Here is a 17,926-nt window from a genome sequence, read left to right as displayed (position 1 = left end):
AAGGGTTCTGACACATAAACGCTGGCGAAGCTGCCTTCCTTCGTATCTCACATAAAATTTTCACACCTGATCTGACGCTGTTCGTTTTCAAATAATATTGCATTAGTGCGATGAAGTTTTCACATATATCGTCTCTTTCAGGTGTGTAATAGAAACCACAGCATAGAGAGAAGTGAGTACATTGCTTCTTACAGGAAAAGGTGATGGAAAAAGTGCATTGGTACGAGAATGCAGTCACGAGTATACTGCAGTCTTTATGTGAAAACAGCATAAATAATGTGAAATCATTCTCTCCTCTGCATGTCCTGGAGTACAAAAGAAACAGCATACAGCAACATGTGGGGACTGGCAGGAACACTCAATAACACTGAATAAAAAGAAAATCAAGTGACGGTGAGATACGAAGGAAGGCAGCTTCGCCAGCGTTTATGGGGGGGGGGGGGGCGTTAGTATGCATCGACTGCAAGAATGAAAAGTGAATTAAAAAAAAAAAAAAAAAAAAGCTAACCTTTACCAGTATCATAAGTTACACCGGCTGTTACAGACTGAAATCAAACTTATGTTGTTATTCTAAAATTGTAAGAATAAGAGCAGTTCACTTCTCGAAGTGGAGCCATGCGGGATCGAACTCGCCACCCTCTGATTCGCAGTCAGAAGCTGATACCATTACGCCACCGTGGCAGTTGTAGTAAGAATGTCAATGTGGCATGCTAACGCGGCTTTTTTTTTTGTGCAGTTATATTTTTGAATAACAGCGCACGTGTTCTCTTATTTGTACCTTTTGTGAAAGTGTTTCTTTGATATATGGACTTCAGGCTTCATACGTTATATAGTTTATGCCTACATTTTGTCATTTACTATTAGAATATGAAAAACGTTTCTGTTTTAAAAATGTGTTTGCACAGACTACTACTATACTGTAGAAACGGAACACACATGAAATGCGTGTATTCCAAATAACGCTCGAATTATTTCCACTGTAAAACTCCACTTCAATCCCAAATAATGAAATCAAGGCAAGGCTTGAGCTAGGAGTTCATTCTAAGTCGGTGGGTGAATGGAATAGCTGGCTGCTAGTAGCTTTTGTTTATCAGCACATTTAGATGACAAAAGACTCTGGCGGAGATGTGCAAACGGCTTTAAGACGCGATTTAAGGTGGGACGAATTTACGAGTTTTTTCGTAGGCTCTGGTAATTCTAGTGTTAAAAACAGGGCTATTAAGATGAAGGGTAAAGGAGTTAATTAGCAGTGAAAACTGGGCACTGATTAGGAAAAGGATGAGAATGAAAACCTGCAGCCACTGCAGCCCGCGAGGACTGGAGTTGGACATCCCTGTGCTAATACATGACTTTTTATTTTCCATAGTACAAAAACATTTCGAAGGCTTTATCAATCGATAGTAGTAATAATAATAATAATAATAATGTTTTATTTATGTTGCGCCTTTAAAACACTCAAGGACACTTTACAATCCAGTAAACACATTTGTAACAAGACAATATAAATTACATACAATAAGATGAGTAATACTGATTGAAGAGATTATTTTTAACAGGATTTTGAAATTAATAATAGATTTTTCCTCGCGAAGACTGAGAGGAAGAGCATTCCAAATTTTAGAGGCCATCACACTGAAAACTCTCCCACCCACAGTTACTAACCTGTATTTAGGTGCAGTGAGTAAGTTAGCGTCCGATGATTGCAATGCACGAGCAGGAGTGTAAGAAAGCAGCAGCTCAGACAGATAATGAGGGACTAACTCATGAAGGGCTTTAAAGGTAAGAAGAATAATTTTATATTTGATTCTTGAAAAGACTGGTGAGCAATGCAAATCATAAAGGACAGGAGTGACGTGAGAAGATTTTTTAAAGTGTGTATAAGTAGACGAGCAGTAGAATTCTGAACATATTGTAAACTATTGATATATTTAGTCGGGAGGCCATAAAACAAAGCATTGTAATAGTCCAGACAGGTAGTGATGAAAGTGTGAATGAGTGTTTCAGTATCCTTCACACCAAGGAAAGAATGCAGATGAGCAATATTACGAAGATGAAAAAAGCTAGCTGTACAATTGAGCTAATGTGTGGTTGAAAAGTGAGGAGCTGATCAAAGATGCCACCCAAATTACAGACTGATGCTAAGGGTTCAACCAAGATCCCATCTACGTCAATTTTTAGCCCATGAAGGGTAGAGAGGACAGATTTGGTACCAACTAATAAGATTTGTTTGATCAGGATTGAGTTGTAAAAAATTATCTGTCATCCAATGATAATGAAGAAGTGGAAAGCGTTTGGTATTATAAGGACCCTTTCTGAATCAGGCTGTTTCTCCAAACTGGATGGAAGGGCGAGGAGAGGTCATAGAGGCTATCAAGAGGCTGATGGCAACATTGAAGTAGTTAAAGGAATTTTTGGTAAAGAGTGGTCATTGTGTGCATGTGACAACAATATCACAAATGCTCCACAAATGTGGCTTGTATGGGAGGGTTACAAGGAAAAAAGCCAAGTCAAGTCTCCATTGAGCTTTGCCAAATTGCACCTTGAAGATTCTGAGGCCAAATGAAGAAAGGTGTTATGGTCAGATGATCGGAAGGTTGCCGGTTCGAATCCCGTAAATGCCAATAGGGACTCTGCTCTGTTGGGCCCTTGAGCAAGGCCCTTAACCTACAATTGCTAAGCGCTTTGAGTGGTGAAAATGCAAAGTATTATTATTATTATAAGACCAAATTCGAATTATTTGGCCTCAACCATAAAAATATGCTGTTCTGGGGGTGTTTCTCTGCAGTAGGGACTGGAGGACTAGTCAAGATAGAAGGAAAAATGGATGGGGTAAAATACTGTCATATTCTTGAGGAAAACTAGCTGCCTCCTTGCAGAAAGCTGTCAATGGCAAGAAGGTTCATCTTGCAAACATGACAATGACCCAAAGCACACAGCGACTGAAGGAGAAAAGGGTGAATGTTCTTGTGTGGCCTAGTCAGAGCCCAGACTTAATCCATATTGAAAATCTGTGGAACAACTTGAAGTTTGCAGTTCACCAACTGTCACCATTCAATGTGACTGAGCTTGAAAAATTCTAAGATATTGAACAGTCTAAATGTGCAAAGTTGGTGGGCAACAGACTGAAGGCAGTAATCAAAGCAAAAGGTGGTTCCACAAATTACTGACACAGGGGCTGATCCTTTAACCAGCTCAGTGATTCTCTTTTATTTTTTTATTATTTTTCTAAACTGTTGCTATTATATCTTTCACTTGGCTGTTATAAGTTGCTTTGCGAAAATACAGCTTGAAAAAAATATTCTGTGTGTGTCATTTCAGGCTGCAAAGCAATAAAATGCGAATATTTTAGGTGGGTGTGAATGACTGTTTTCTATACGCACTGTAAATGCCAGCATTGGCTGCGTCTTCCCGTATCCTCGACCAAGCGAGTTCGGGAAATGACTGAATTAGTGGTTTGGTTGGTTTGTACATTTTTATTCTCCGCGAGTATGTTCTACTTTAAGCCGTGTATTAACTGAGCTCAGTAAATGCAAGATGAGACAGATGGCTGGACGCCACGATCACTTTGTTACTAGCCGCGATCACCAGGACGTCCATTCACGAGTGTTCTGTCACACTCAGCCGTTCTCTCGTCATTCTCTCCCGTTCTTGTTTCCGTCCACTGCTGCTCTTTCTCACATATCAGAAGTCCGGGTTTTTTTTTTTTTGCCTTTTCCGACGATCCTGCATAGGGTTCAACGGGTTCTGAAATCAGGACGAATGACACGCTTAAATGTGAACTTCACCTGCCCTCCACGATCACCAGCGCTTCCCTCATCGAAGAGGCCCGATCATTGCTGGCTATCTTTCTATTTTCTGACAGGAAGACCTCCTCACCCGCTCCTCTTAACATGATGATTCCTCACCCATCAGTCGCAAACATTCACCTCCATTTGTCACAGGGACTCCGAGCCCACTGCTCCCCTCTTTCCCCAGGCTCCCACCCGCTTGAGTTGTGCACTACCCGTAACTCTGAGATATGCGCTTCATCACAGGTTCTTCCTGCTTATACTTTACTCACGTTAGGTGGGAAGCCTCTTCAGAACACGACCACTTGAACTTCTGTGTCGCAAAAAAGCACTTTTGTCTCTTTTTTTGGGAATCTTTTTTTCCGGTTTATCGAATCCCCGCCTACTGCCTTTTCGTTTTTATTCAAGGAGGGTGAAGCTGCGGCAGTTACACCTTCCGCGACTGCCATCTAGCGGAGCGGAAGTATGAGGCCGTTTAGTGATAGTTTACAGTGCGGTGTCTTTTAAAATAGGCAAATTTAAATAGGAAAAATACACTATTTAACTTTAGTTCTGTCACCTTTTCTGTTCACCCTGTACACTTCTTAATATAAATACTTAGATGATTATGCAATAACTACAACTTAACATCAGCAAAACCTTTGGCAACAATGATTCATAATGATGTCAGAAACCTAGGCATCATCTTTGAGTCATCACTAAGTTTTGAAAAACAAAGCTCCGCGGTAGTAAAGTCCAGTTTATACCAACTGAGGCAAATTTCTAAACTAAAATGCTTTCTATCACAGAAGGACTTGGAAATAGTCATTCATGCCTTTATTACATCTCGACTAGATTATTGTTATTCCTTATACTGTATGTGGGTCTGCCAAAATCTGCTCTGTCGCGCCTTTAGCTGGTTCAGAAAACGGCAGCTAGATTTTTGATTGGGTCGAGAAAACGGGATCACATCTCCCCCATTTTAGCCCCTATCTCCACTGGCTACCGGTGAGGTGTCGCATTGATTTTAAAATTTTGTTTGTTTTTAAAGCCTTGGATGGTCTCGCTCCAAAATATATCTGTGACCTTCTTCACCCATATGTGCTACCAACAGCACTGAGGTCATCTGGACGACTGCTCCTTGTAGTGCCAGGATCTCGGCTGAAGTCGAGGGGAGACGGAGCTTTTTCAGTTGTTGCTCCTGGGCTTTGGAATGACTTGCCTCTGCACATCAGGTCTTCATCCTCGACCGAGGTTTTTAAAAGTCATCTTAAGACCTATTTGTTTTCTTCTGTCTTTCATTGTATATGATGGGATTTTGGTGAGTGTTACAATTGGTTATTTTATTAATCTGCTTTTGCATTATTATTTGTATTGTGTTTATTTTAATGCTTTTTTTGAAAAGCACTTTGGCGCAACCTCTGTTGTTTCAAATGTGCTTTTATAAATAAATAATCTAAAAATCTAAAAAGAAACTGCTAAAGAGCCTCTATGTCCCGTCACTATTCAGGTAGGGGATGTGGAAGTGATGTTCTTCTGCAAGTACTTGGTGTCGACATCATTGACAGGCTGGGCTGGACTCATAACATAGAGGAACTTAAAAAGATAAGGCAGAACAGCTTTTTTATTCTTATGAGACTGTGCTCATTTAATGTGGGGTAGTAACATCATCATGAACAGGGGCTCACTGAATCAACAAGCCGATTAAAAAGGGAGACTCAGTTATGGGACATACTCAGAAAGTGAAGGAGAGAATGAAGACAAAACTGAGTGCCATTATGAACAAAGCTGTACATCCTCTCTCTGACATATGAGTATTGAGGACCTCAGCTAATGTATTTATCAACAGAGGAGTGTCAAGAAACACTGCTGGTCCTTCTTTACACCAATGGCAATGCACTGGAATAATGCTTCACTGGAGCTGTAACATGTTATGCTATTATTAGATAAGCTAGCTAGTAATAATTAGCTAATAATGATAATTATTGTATTACTGAAAGTTTATTTCAAATACATCATGTCAGCATGCTGTTCTTTTAGTTTCTATCCAATTGTCAGTGATCTAAGAGGGGTTCTTAATAGCCTTTTGAAAATGGCGGTGTCAAAGTGAGTTCTTGTATGAACACCATAAGCTAGATTTGATTGTGAAATGTTTACCCTTGAACAATTGTATTCAGTGGCAGCACTTGTGTTTTATTATGGCGGTGCCGCTATGAGGCATTTTTAGGACCTGACACAAGTACAAAAACCAGCAATACGTAAGTATGCACACCCCTTTTACTTAAGTCCCGTTTGATCTGATTACAGCACTCGGTCTATTTACATAAGAGTCTGTCAGCTTGGCCCACCTCAACTTGGTCATGCTTTCTCCACTCTTCCTTGCACAAATGTTCTTGATTAATCAAATCGTGAGGGCATCTTCCATACACAGCCGTCTTTAGGTCACCCCACAGATTTTGAGGTCTGGGCTCAGGCCGTGACATTCCAGAATGATGATCTTCTTTTGGTGAAGTCATTCCTTTGTTGATGTAGATGTATGTTTTGTGTCATTGTCATGCTGAAAAGTGAAAGTCCACATCATCTTGAGTTTCCTAGCAGACGCATGAAAGTTTTGTGCCACAATCAACTTGTATTTCGATCTATTTATGACTTCCTCCACCTTAACTAAAGCCCCAGTACTGGCTGAAGAAAACCAGACACAAAACATGATACTGCAACCACCATGCCTCACCATGGTGCTCTTTTGGTGATGTGCAGATTTGTTTTTATGCTTTACAGGAGACTGGATGTATTTTTTGGCAAAACCTAGCCGGGCTTGATGTTTTTCTTCATAAGACAAGACTTCTGTCTTACTACACTACTTCATAGACCAGACCTATAAAGAATCCACATTACTAACCGAGAATGCTAAACCGGATGGACGCAGGGACATCCGGCCATGGGCCGTAGCCGCAAAAAGACGTACTGCGCAGGCGCCCCAAGAAATGAGGCGTCGCGAGAGGCGGCCACGACCACAGAAAAGCCGCGACCACAGAAAAAAGGAGTGAGCACAGAAAAAAGGAGTCAAAGAAATGAGGCGCCGCGACCACAGAAAAAAAGGAGTCAAACGCAGGCGACGCACACAGCACCGCACGCACACATACCCCCACCCCCCCCCCACACACACAAAGAGGAGGATTCAACAAGCCCCTAGCACACAAAAAAAAAAGAAGCCGCGAGCACCACACAAAGCCCATTGGACACGAAACGGGACAGACTACGGACAGAGCACACGAAACGTACACAAAAACGACGATTCAGACCCACGTCCACAGTAACATAAATAACAAATGACACACAAAGCCCCATTTCTAAATGAACCGTCCGTATTAAACATACGTCATCTCAACACGTTCCCAATATGCAGCATAGGTAGATCTCATTACAATGAGGCACTATTAACCGTTCAACCGCAGAAAAGGCTCCATATTAACAGTGAGTGCGATCCTCCTTATTACTTATCCATATTTCTCACGCTCGAGAACAAACAAGTCACGAATTCACGATCACGGGTACAAAACGATACCGCTCGGATAACGGGACCAAACACAATTCACACTATGCAGCATAGGTGGATCTCATTACAATGAGGCACTATTAACCGTTCAACCGCAGAAAAGGCTCCATATTAACAGTGAGTGCGATCCTCCTTATTACTTATCCATATTTCTCACGCTCAAGAACAAACAAGTCATGAATTCACGATCACGGGTACAAAACGATACCGCTCGGATAACGGGACCAAACACAATTCACACTATGCAGCATAGGTGGATCTCATTACAATGAGGCACTATTAACCGTTCAACCGCAGAAAAGGCTCCATATTAACAGTGAGTGCGATCGTCCTTATTACTTATCCATATTTCTAGAAGAAAAAATGTCTCGGCTCCAAAAACGCAAAGCTCAACTAACACAGTTACAGAAACGAACCCAAATGGACAGACACACTGAACGTAGATGCATGCAGGGCGCGTCTCACAGTGCTGCATCGAAACAGGCACGGCTTCAAAACGAAAGACCTCGCGTCTCAGACATACAAAAACGGCAGCGAGGGGACAAAATAAATAAACGCAGATGTCTACACCGCGCATCTCAAATGCTGGAAAACAAGCAGGCAAGGCTCCAAAAACAGAAAGCTCAACTGACCGACATACAAAAACGGGCAAGGCTCAATACAAACAATGCATGCCGTAAACTACAACGGGGTTCTCACACAGCACAAGCAAATCGATTACAGCGCCAAAACAACACGTCCCAAATACTGGACATACAACGACGCGCCTCTCAAATGGCACAAGCAAAACATACACGTCACGGACATCAACGCCAGACACCTGCTAAACGCTTGCGTTAGCTGACAACGCGTTCAATAATGAGTCCACTATTCAGGAAAATTCATTGGGATTAATGAATGTCATTTGCAATCATTATCATTCACTTAACTTCCCTAAAGAAACAACTAGCAACACAAGTAATGAATTTACACGTTGTTCTCAAATGGGTCAAATTAGACTGACTCCTTTACATTCATATCCTGAATATCCACAGAAGCTTCTAACTAACGATGTACCTGAAAGTAAAAACTTTATGAACTGCATTAGATCCTACAATAGTTCATTTACTTTTGCATCTACCGGAGTAAATATCAGGCCACCAAAAGGCAATGGCCCATACTGCTTTCGCATATGTGCACAAATACTGCATCGCATTGGAACAGTGCACCCTGAAACAAATCAACAACGCAAATATGCACAAATCTACATCCTAGATCCACATGACGCAATCTATCAATCAAAGTGCTGCATCGCAACAGGCACGGATTAAAAACGAAACACCTCCCGTCTCAGACATACGTTAACGGCAGCGAAGGGACAAAATTAATAAACGCAGACCTCTACACTGCACATCTGGAAGGCCGAAAAACAAGTAGGCAAGGCTCCAAAAAGAGAAAGCTCAACTGACCGACATACAAAAACGAGCAAGGCTCAATACAAACAATGCACGCAGTAGACTACAACGGGCTTCTCACACAGCACAGGCAAATCGATTACAGCTCCAAAACAACACGTCCCAAATACTACACATACAACAACGCGCCTCTCAAACGGCACAAGCAAAACATACACCAGGAAAATTCATTCGGATTAATGAATGTCATTTGCAATCATTGTCATTCAGTTCACGTCCCTGAAGAAACAACTGGCAATACAAGTAATACATTTACACGTTGTTGTCAAAAGGGTCAAATTAGACTGCCTTCTTTACATTCATATCCTGAATATCTACAGAAGCTTCTAACTAACGATGTGCCTGAAAGTGAAATCTTTATCAACTGCATTAGATCCTACAAATCGGTATCCACTATGAACATTAACAGTGGCACTGCACGTGACATCCGTCTTGCAAAACTGTTAATTATTGATGAATGTACAATGGCATCCAGTCACTTACTCAACACCATTCATAAACTTCTACAAACGTTTATGAATAATAATATTCCCTTTGGTGGAAAGGTACTTTTATGAGGAGGAGATTTTAGACAGTGCTTAGCTATTCTTCCACATGCCATGCGCTCAGCTATTGTTCAGTCCACCTTAAAATACGCAGACAATTGGCATTGCTTTCAAAACATACAGTTGGTACAAAACATACGATGTCCAGAACCAGATCATAACAATTGCTTATTACAACTGGGAGATGGTACACTCACCAATACAGATGGACTTCACCCAGATATTATTACAATTCCTCAAGCCTTTATCTGCGACGACTTAGTTACAGACAGATTTGGAACAGCAATCTCATTAGACCAAATGCCCCTTTTAACACAACGCACTATATTATGTCCAAAAAATATTAATGTGGAAAACATAAATACCCAAGTCATTCCATTACTTCCTGGAGAGACACAACTCTTTCTAAGCTCTGACAAACTTGACTCTGATCACAACAATAAACATCTTCATTCACATTACAAGTTCTGTCCTGGAATTACCTTTTACACTTAAACGGCATGTACAAAGACATTTTCCGATAAACCTTTACACTGTGCCACACACTTTATTGTTTGCTTTCTATTTGCATCATCTACACCTTCACACTATTCTATATCTCATTCATACATCACGCTCTTTGTCATTCCCAACACCAGGGGTTGGCGAGCGAAGCGAGCAGGGGGCGGAGCCCCCTAGTATCAGAGATTATAGTCACAATGTAGAAAGCAAGCAGCTCTTGCCATAACATCTTGCAGCTTCTTTAATATTGCCATAGACCACTGGGCAGCCTCCCTGACCAGTTTTCTGCTTGTCTTATCAGTTTCAGAGAAACATCCTGTTGTTTGTAGTGTCAGTGTTGTGCCACATTTTTCTAAACTTGTGGATGATTGCCTTCCCTGTGCTGCAGGGTGTTATCTAAGATCTTGAATATTCTCTTTAAACCCTTCTTCTTTCAACAACAAGGTCCCACTCCTGTTTTGAATGCTCTTTGTGGTCCATATCGTTAGCAGTAGGGTGCAACCAAGAAGATGTCAGGATACTCAGACAGTAACACCTAAACTTTATTTGCAGGCAATCAGAGTCACTTTAGTTGAAATTACTACTTGACACAAGACTGAGCACAACCACATCCTTGATGGTAACAGGGTGTGCACACTTATGCAGTCAGATTTTTGTAACCTTTTTTTCCCACCTCACAGTTTTTTGTTAAAACCTTCTTTATATAGGTTGCATTTTCACACTAATGGGGGTTTGAGTTCTGACATGATCAATGTTAGTTTCATTTTTTTTCATCATAAGAATCTGGCATTCAACCTCCTTAGCATTACCCTCGAGCTTGACTTATATTATAATCTATAAACTAAAACTATAAAACTATAAACCAAAAGTTAGAGTCCTACCTACAACCACACGATCATTCAGGAAGTGGACCCCGGAGGCTGAGAATACTCTGAGAGAACTTTTTGGAACTACAGACTGGGATATCCTGCAGGGATCTCATAATGAGAACATTGAGGAAGTTGTTGACTGCACTACTGACTACATCAACTTCTGTATGGATATTGTAGTTCCAGTAAGAACAGTACACTGCTATGCTAACAACAAGCCATGGATTACAAGTGACATCAAGGGCCTTTTGAATCAGAAGAAAAGGGCTTTTAAAGACGGTGATCAGCATGAGCTCAAGCGCGTGCAGAAGGAACTCCGAGTCCAACTCAGGGCGGCGAAGGAGCAGTACAGGAGAAAGCTGGAGCAGAAGTTGCAGAATAACAGCATGAAGGAAGTGTGGGATGGGATGAAGATCATCACTGGCTGCAGCTCGAAGCGGGGTACCACCATTGAGAGAGACGTGAAGAGAGCAAACCAAATGAACAACTTTTTTAACAGGTTTGACCACCCTAACCCACTCTCACTCTCACCTCGGAGTACTGCACCCTCCACACATCCTTCTGCTGATACCAGCATAGGAAAAACATCCCCACCCATAATAACAACAGCGCAAGTGAGCAGAGAGCTGAGGAGACTTCGTGCCAGCAAAGCAGCGGGTCCAGATGGAGTATCGCCACGACTGCTGAAGGTCTGTGCATCAGAGCTGGGGGGTCCTCTACAGCGCATCTTCAACCTGAGCCTGGAACAGGGGAGAGTCCCGAGGCTTTGGAAATCATCTTGTATCACCCCAGTCCCAAAGGTATCACGTCCTAGTGAGCTGAATGACTTTCGGCCTGTTGCTCTGACATCACATGTGATGAAGACCATGGAGAGGCTGCTGCTTCACCACCTGAGGCCACAGGTTCAACACGCCCTTGACCCTCTGCAGTTTGCATATCAGGAGAAGGTGGGAGCGGAAGATGCCATCATCTATATGCTACACCGATCCCTCTCCCATTTGGACAGAGGCAGTGGTGCTGTAAGAATTATGTTTCTAGACTTCTCTAGCGCCTTCAACACAATCCAACCTCTGCTCCTTAGGGACAAGCTGACAGAGATGGGATTAGATTCATACCTAGTGGCATGGATCGTGGACTATCTTAAAGACAGACCTCAGTATGTGCGTCTTGGGAACTGCACGTCTGACATTGTGGTCAGCAACACAGGAGCGCCACAAGGGACTGTACTTTCTCCGGTCCTGTTCAGCCTATATACATCGGACTTCCAATACAACTCGGAGTCCTGCCATGTGCAAAAGTTCGCTGATGACACTGCTATCGTGGGCTGTATCAGGAATGGGCTGGAGGAGGAGTATAGGGACCTAATCAATGACTTTGTTAAATGGTCCGACTCAAACCACCTACACCTGAACACCAGCAAAACCAAGGAGCTGGTGGTGGATTTTAGGAGGCCCAGACCCCTCATAGACCCAGTGATCATCAAAGGTGACTGTGTGCAGATGGTGCAGACCTATAAATATCTGGGAGTGCAGCTGGATGATAAATTAGACTGGACTGCCAATACTGATGCGCTGTGCAAGAAAGGACAGAGCCGGTTATACTTCCTTAGAAGGCTGGCTTCCTTCAACATCTGCAATAAGATGCTGCAGATGTTCTATCAAACAGTTGTGGCGAGCGCCCTCTTCTACGCAGTGGTGTGCTGGGGAGGCAGCATTAAGAGGAAAGACGCCTCACGCCTGGACAAACTGGTGAGGAAGGCAGGCTCTATTGTTGGCATGGAGCTGGACAGTTTAACATCTGTGGCAGAGCGAAGGGCGCTCAGCAGGCTCCTATCAATTATGGAGAATCCACTGCATCCACTAAATAATGTCATCTCCAGACAGAAGAGCAGCTTCAGCGACAGACTGCTGTCACTGTCCTGCTCCACTGACAGACTGAGGAGATCGTTCCTCCCCCAAACTATGCGACTCTTTAATTCCACCAGGGGGGGTAAACGTTAACATTTAACATTATACAAAGTTATTGTCTGTTTTTTTTCACCTGTATTATTATCATTCTTTAATTTAATATTATTTATTGTATCAGTATGCTGCTGCTGAAAAATGTGAATTTCCCATTGGGATTAATAAAGTATCTATCTATCTATCTATCTATCTATCTATCTATCTATTTGTGATTCTATTTTAATACAGTTAAATCCAAGTCAGATTCATGGTGACCTTAAATGGTCTGCTTTTAGTCTAACACCCTAATAACTTTTCTGTTGCCATTTAGTGGATGTAGAAACAGCATGCTGTAAAAATAATCTTGCATGTTTCTGAGTTTTGCCACTCTAAGGTAACTCATCAATATTCATGAGTGGGGCGGAGCATTCAACCAAAACCAATGGCGTGTAAATGAGAAACTGTAAAGCCTGTGTTAGAATCAAATGAAATTGAACAATTAGTTGAAGTGATAGTGATTGGTTACCAGACTTTGACACAGATAGTGAAACTGATGCACATGGCACTGTATGACCAAACCGCCACATGCCTGGTGACTTCAGTAGCATAAAGCTTAAGTGTAAGTAAGTGTTTGGCCTTTGTCAAGAAGGGCATCCAGTGTAAAATTTTGCCAAGTCAATAGGAGGACAATACAAATTTTCATACCGGATCTGTTGAGCCCCGGGTTAACAATGACCGCCACAAGTACTGTTAGCCAACATGGTGCAGGGAGAAATTGGGCTACTGTTGGCTGAAGAAGAAGGGGAAGGAGAAGAAGGGGGGGGGGGAGATGTGTCTGGAAGCAGGAGGAGAGGAGGAAGGTAAAGAGAGTGGAATTGAGGGTAGGAACTTTGAATGTTGGCAGTATGACTGGTAAGGGAAGAGATTTAGCAGATATGATGGAGAGAAGGAAGGTTGATATATTGTGCGTGCAAGAGACTAAATGGAAGGGGAGTAAGGCCAGGTGAATCGGAGGTGGATTCAAATTGTTCTATCATGGTGTGGATGGGAGGAGAAATGGGGTAGGGGTTATTCTGAAGGAACAGTATGTCAAGAGTGTTTTGGAGGTGAAAATAGTGTCAGACAGATTAATGATTATGAAGCAGGAATTTGGAGATGTGATAATGAATGTTGTTAGTGCATATGCCCCGCAAATTGGGTGTGCGATGGATGAGAAAAAGGATTTTTGGAGTGAGTTGGATGAAGTGATGGACAGTGTACCCAAGGGACAGAAAGTGGTGATTGGAGCAGATTTCAATGGGCATGTTGGTGAAGGGAACAGAGGAGATGAGGAGGTGATGGGGTGGTATGGTGTCAAGGAGAGGAATGAAGACGGTCGGATGATAGTGGATTTTGCCAAAAGGATGGACATGGCTGTGGTGAAATATGTATTTTAAGAAGAGGGACGAACATAGGGTGACATACAAGAGTGGAGGAAGATGCACACCGGTAGATTACATCCTATGCAGAAGAGTCAATCTGAAAGAGATTGAAGACTGCAAAATGGTGGCAGGGGAAAGTGTAGTTAGACAGCATAGGATGGTGGTCTGTAGGATGACATTGGAGATCAAGAAGAGGAAGAGAGTGAGGGCAGAGCCAAGGATCAAATGGTGGAATATGAAAAAAGAAGACTGCAAGGTTGAGTTTAGGTTGGAGGTGAGACAGGCACTGGGTGGTATTGAAGAGTTACCAGACAGCTGGAAAACTACAGCAGATGTAGTAAGGGTGACATCAAGAAGGTTGCTTGGCATGACATCTGGACAGAGGAAGGAGAAAAAGGAAACCTGGTGGTGGAATGGGGAAGTACAGGAGAATATACAGAGGAAGAGGATTGAGAAGAAGTGGGATAGTCAGAAAGATGCAGAAAGTAGACAAGAGTACAAGGAGATAAGGCACAAGGTGAAGAGAGAGGTGGAGAAGGCTAAAGAAAAGGCATATGATGAGTTGTATGAGAGGCTGGACACTAAGGAGGGAGAAAAGGACCTGTACCGATTGGCTAGACAGAGGGACCTAGCTGGGAAAGATGTGCAGCAGGTTAGGGTGATAAAGGATAAAGATGGAAACGCACGCACAAGCGAGGAGAGTGTGCTGAGCAGATGGAAAGAGTACTTTGAGAGGCTTAAGAATGAAGAGAATGAGAGAGAGAAGAGGTTGGATTATTTGGAGATAGTGAATCAGGAAGTGCAACGGATTAGCAAGGTGGTAGTAAGGACAGCTGACCAGGTGACATAACTGTGGAAGCATGGAGGTGTTTAGGAGAGATGGCAGTGGAGTTTTTAATCAGATTGTTTATTGGAATCTTGGAAAGTGAGAGGATGCCTGAGGAGTGGAGAAGAAGTGTACTGGTGCCGATATTTAAGAATAAGGGGGATGTGCAGGATTGCAGTAACTACAGGGGGATAAAACTGATGAGCCACAACATGAAGTTATAGGAAATGGTGGAAGCAAGGTTAAGAAGTGAGGTGATGATTAGTGAGCAGCAGTATAGTTTCATGCCAAGAAGGAGCACCACAGATACGATGTTTGCTCTGAGGATGTTGATGGAGAAGTATAGAGAAGGCCAGAAGGAGATGCATTGTGTCTTTGTGGACCTGGAGAAAGCATATGACAGGGTGCCTCGAGAGGAGCTGTGGTATTGTATGAGGAAGTCGGGAGTGGCAGAGAAGTACGTAAGAGTTGTACAGGATATGTATGAGGGAGGCGGCATGGTGGCGTAGTGGGTAGCGCTGCTGCCTCGCAGTTGGGAGACCTGGGGACCCGGGTTCGCTTCCCGGGTCCTCCCTGCGTGGAGTTTGCATGTTCTCCCCGTGTCTGCGTGGGTTTCCTCCGGGATTGGCTCCAGCAGACCCCCATGACCCTGTGTTCGGATTCAGCGGGTTAGAAAATGGATGGATGGATGGATGTATGAGGGAAGTGTGACAGTGGTGAGGTCTGCGGTAGGAGTGATGAATGCATTCAAGGTGGAGGTGGGATTACATCAGGGATCGGTGCTGAGCCCTTTCTTATTTGCAATGGTGATGGACAGCTTTAAAGACGAGATCAGACAGGAGTCCCCGTGGACTATGATGTTTGCTGATGACATTATGATCTGTAGTGAGAGTAGAGAGCAGGTTGAGGAGACCCTAGATAGGTGGAGATATGCTCTAAAGAGGAGAGGAATGAAAGTCAGTAGGAACAAGGCAGAATACATGTGTGTAAATGAGAGGGAGGTCAGTGGAATGATGAGGATGTAGGGAGTAGAGCTGGCAAAGGTGGAGGAGTTTAAATACTTGGGATCAATAGTACAGAGTAACAGGGATTGTGGAAGAGAGTTGAAAAAGAGAGCGTAGGCAGGGTGGAATGGGTGGAGAAGAGTGTCAGGAGTAATTTGTGACAGACGGGTATCAGCAAGAGTGAAAGGGAAGGTCTACAGGATGGTAGTGAGACCAGCTATGTTATATGGGTTGGAGACGGTGGCACTGACCAGAAAGCAGGAGACAGAGCTGGAGGTAGCAGAGTTAAAGATGCTAAGATTTGCACTGGATGTGACGAAGATGGATAGGATTAGAAATGAGGACATTAGAGGGTCAGCTCAAGTTGGACGGTTGGGAGACAAAGTCAGAGAGGTGAGATTGTGTTGGTTTGGGCATGTGCAAGGGGAGAGATGCTGAGTATATTGAGAGAAGGATGCTAAGGATAGAGCTACCAGGGAAGAGGAAAAGAGGAAGGCCTAAGTGAAGGTTTATGGATGTGGCGAGAGAGGACATGCAGGTGATGGGTGTGACAGAGCAAGATGCAGAGGAGAGAAAGATATGGAAGAAGATGATCCGCTGTGGCAACCCCTAACGGAAGTAGCCAAAAGAAGAAGAAGAAGGGACATATCAAGATTTGATCTTCATTTTAACAGCATCGTTAGATAAAGGTGATGTGACTAGGGGAAGAGAAAATTTGACATTGCATTAATTTATTCACTGAAAAGAAAACTTATCTTCACATACAGTATATTAAAAAAGAAAAAAGAAAACATTTCATGGGGTGTGAGACAGACTACTCCTTTCTACTTAACTTGGTGTAAAATGATGTAATTCGAGTTACTGTTTGGCTTAGCCATGCTTTTTCCGTGTCAAGTAAAGTTTTAATATATTCGCCGACATTTTGAATATTTTATGCATTTTGTTGTTGGTTTTTTTTTTCTTTGTATTCATGTTACATTATGTTGTTTACTAATTGCACAATCACTCAGTTTATGTGACCGACCTGCCCTAAGCAGATTTTCAGCTCTCCCATACTCTTTCTATGTCTTATTGATTCATTTAACTGGATATTCTGTGACTTGGATATCCACCTGTCTCCATCCCTTGACTTGTGCTTTTCACGGAGTTGCTTGGTGTGTTCTTTTGTCTCCATTGTGTAGGTAAGACCATCATAATGACTTCACACATGCTGGCTCTTCCACATACAGTCAGGTGTATTTATACTACAATCAACTAGAACCCCAGACAGGTAAGCTCCATTGAACTAATCATTTGACTTCTAAAACCAAAGGGGTCCACCAGTGACTTCTAAAATGAACAAGCTTCACCAGCAATGTTTTATATTAAAGGAAGTAAGTGCTAAAATGATCGATTATGTTGTATTGTTTATATTTCTTAATTGACTTGCAGCACTTTGCAGAGATCTGTTTTCACTTTGACATTTGATGTCTTTTTCTGTTGCTCAGTGTCAAAAAGCCAAATTAAATCTACTATGATTCAATGTTGTGTAACAATAAAATGGGAAAACATCCAAAGAGAATCCTCAAGTTGTGTCTAGTGGGTTTCACAGTTTTGATTTCAACCAAAAATATGGGGAATAATTTGGGTGTGACGTTACCTTTAACACAATATCCATTTACTCTGAAATGGAGGAGATCTAGCCTCAGGACTACAGCCATGGTTTACAGTCTGGACCCCGTCATCTTCTCCTCATCTGGTTACTCTGCTGCATAGCCCATCACTACAGGAAGTCCAATATCATTCTGGACCTGGCTTCTGACCAGAAAGGAACTCCACCCAGAAGAAAGTCATTTATAGGTTGGAAGAAGACATCAAAATGTCTCTAGTGATGCATTCATACATTCTACCATTTGCTTTGGATTTTCTACCGCCAGAAATTGAATGCGTAACCTGCTGTACCCAAAACCTTTTATCGTTTTCTCTCCTTTCTTTGCACAGTGTAAAGCAAAAGAAGTCTGTTCTATCTGCAGCAGTAATTCACTATTAATGAAAAAAGTG

General features: G+C 42.5%; 1 protein-coding gene across 1 annotated transcript in view; it reads right to left on the bottom strand.

Annotated features, from left to right (window-relative positions):
- LOC114643574 (zinc finger protein 420-like) overlaps positions 1–4,200 on the bottom strand; it is a 32,662-nt gene extending 28,462 nt beyond the window's left edge. The window contains exon 1 of the mRNA XM_051927823.1: positions 4,061–4,200. The gene's annotated coding sequence lies outside the window, so the exon portion shown is untranslated. The remainder of the gene's footprint in view (positions 1–4,060) is intronic.
- Positions 4,201–17,926: the final 13,726 nt, after the last annotated feature.

Source organism: Erpetoichthys calabaricus, chromosome 5 (genome assembly GCF_900747795.2).
Source record: "Erpetoichthys calabaricus chromosome 5, fErpCal1.3, whole genome shotgun sequence".
NCBI lineage: Eukaryota > Metazoa > Chordata > Cladistia > Polypteriformes > Polypteridae > Erpetoichthys > Erpetoichthys calabaricus.
Note: the sequence above shows the minus strand (reverse complement) of the source record. Positions and strands in the feature narration are given on the sequence as shown.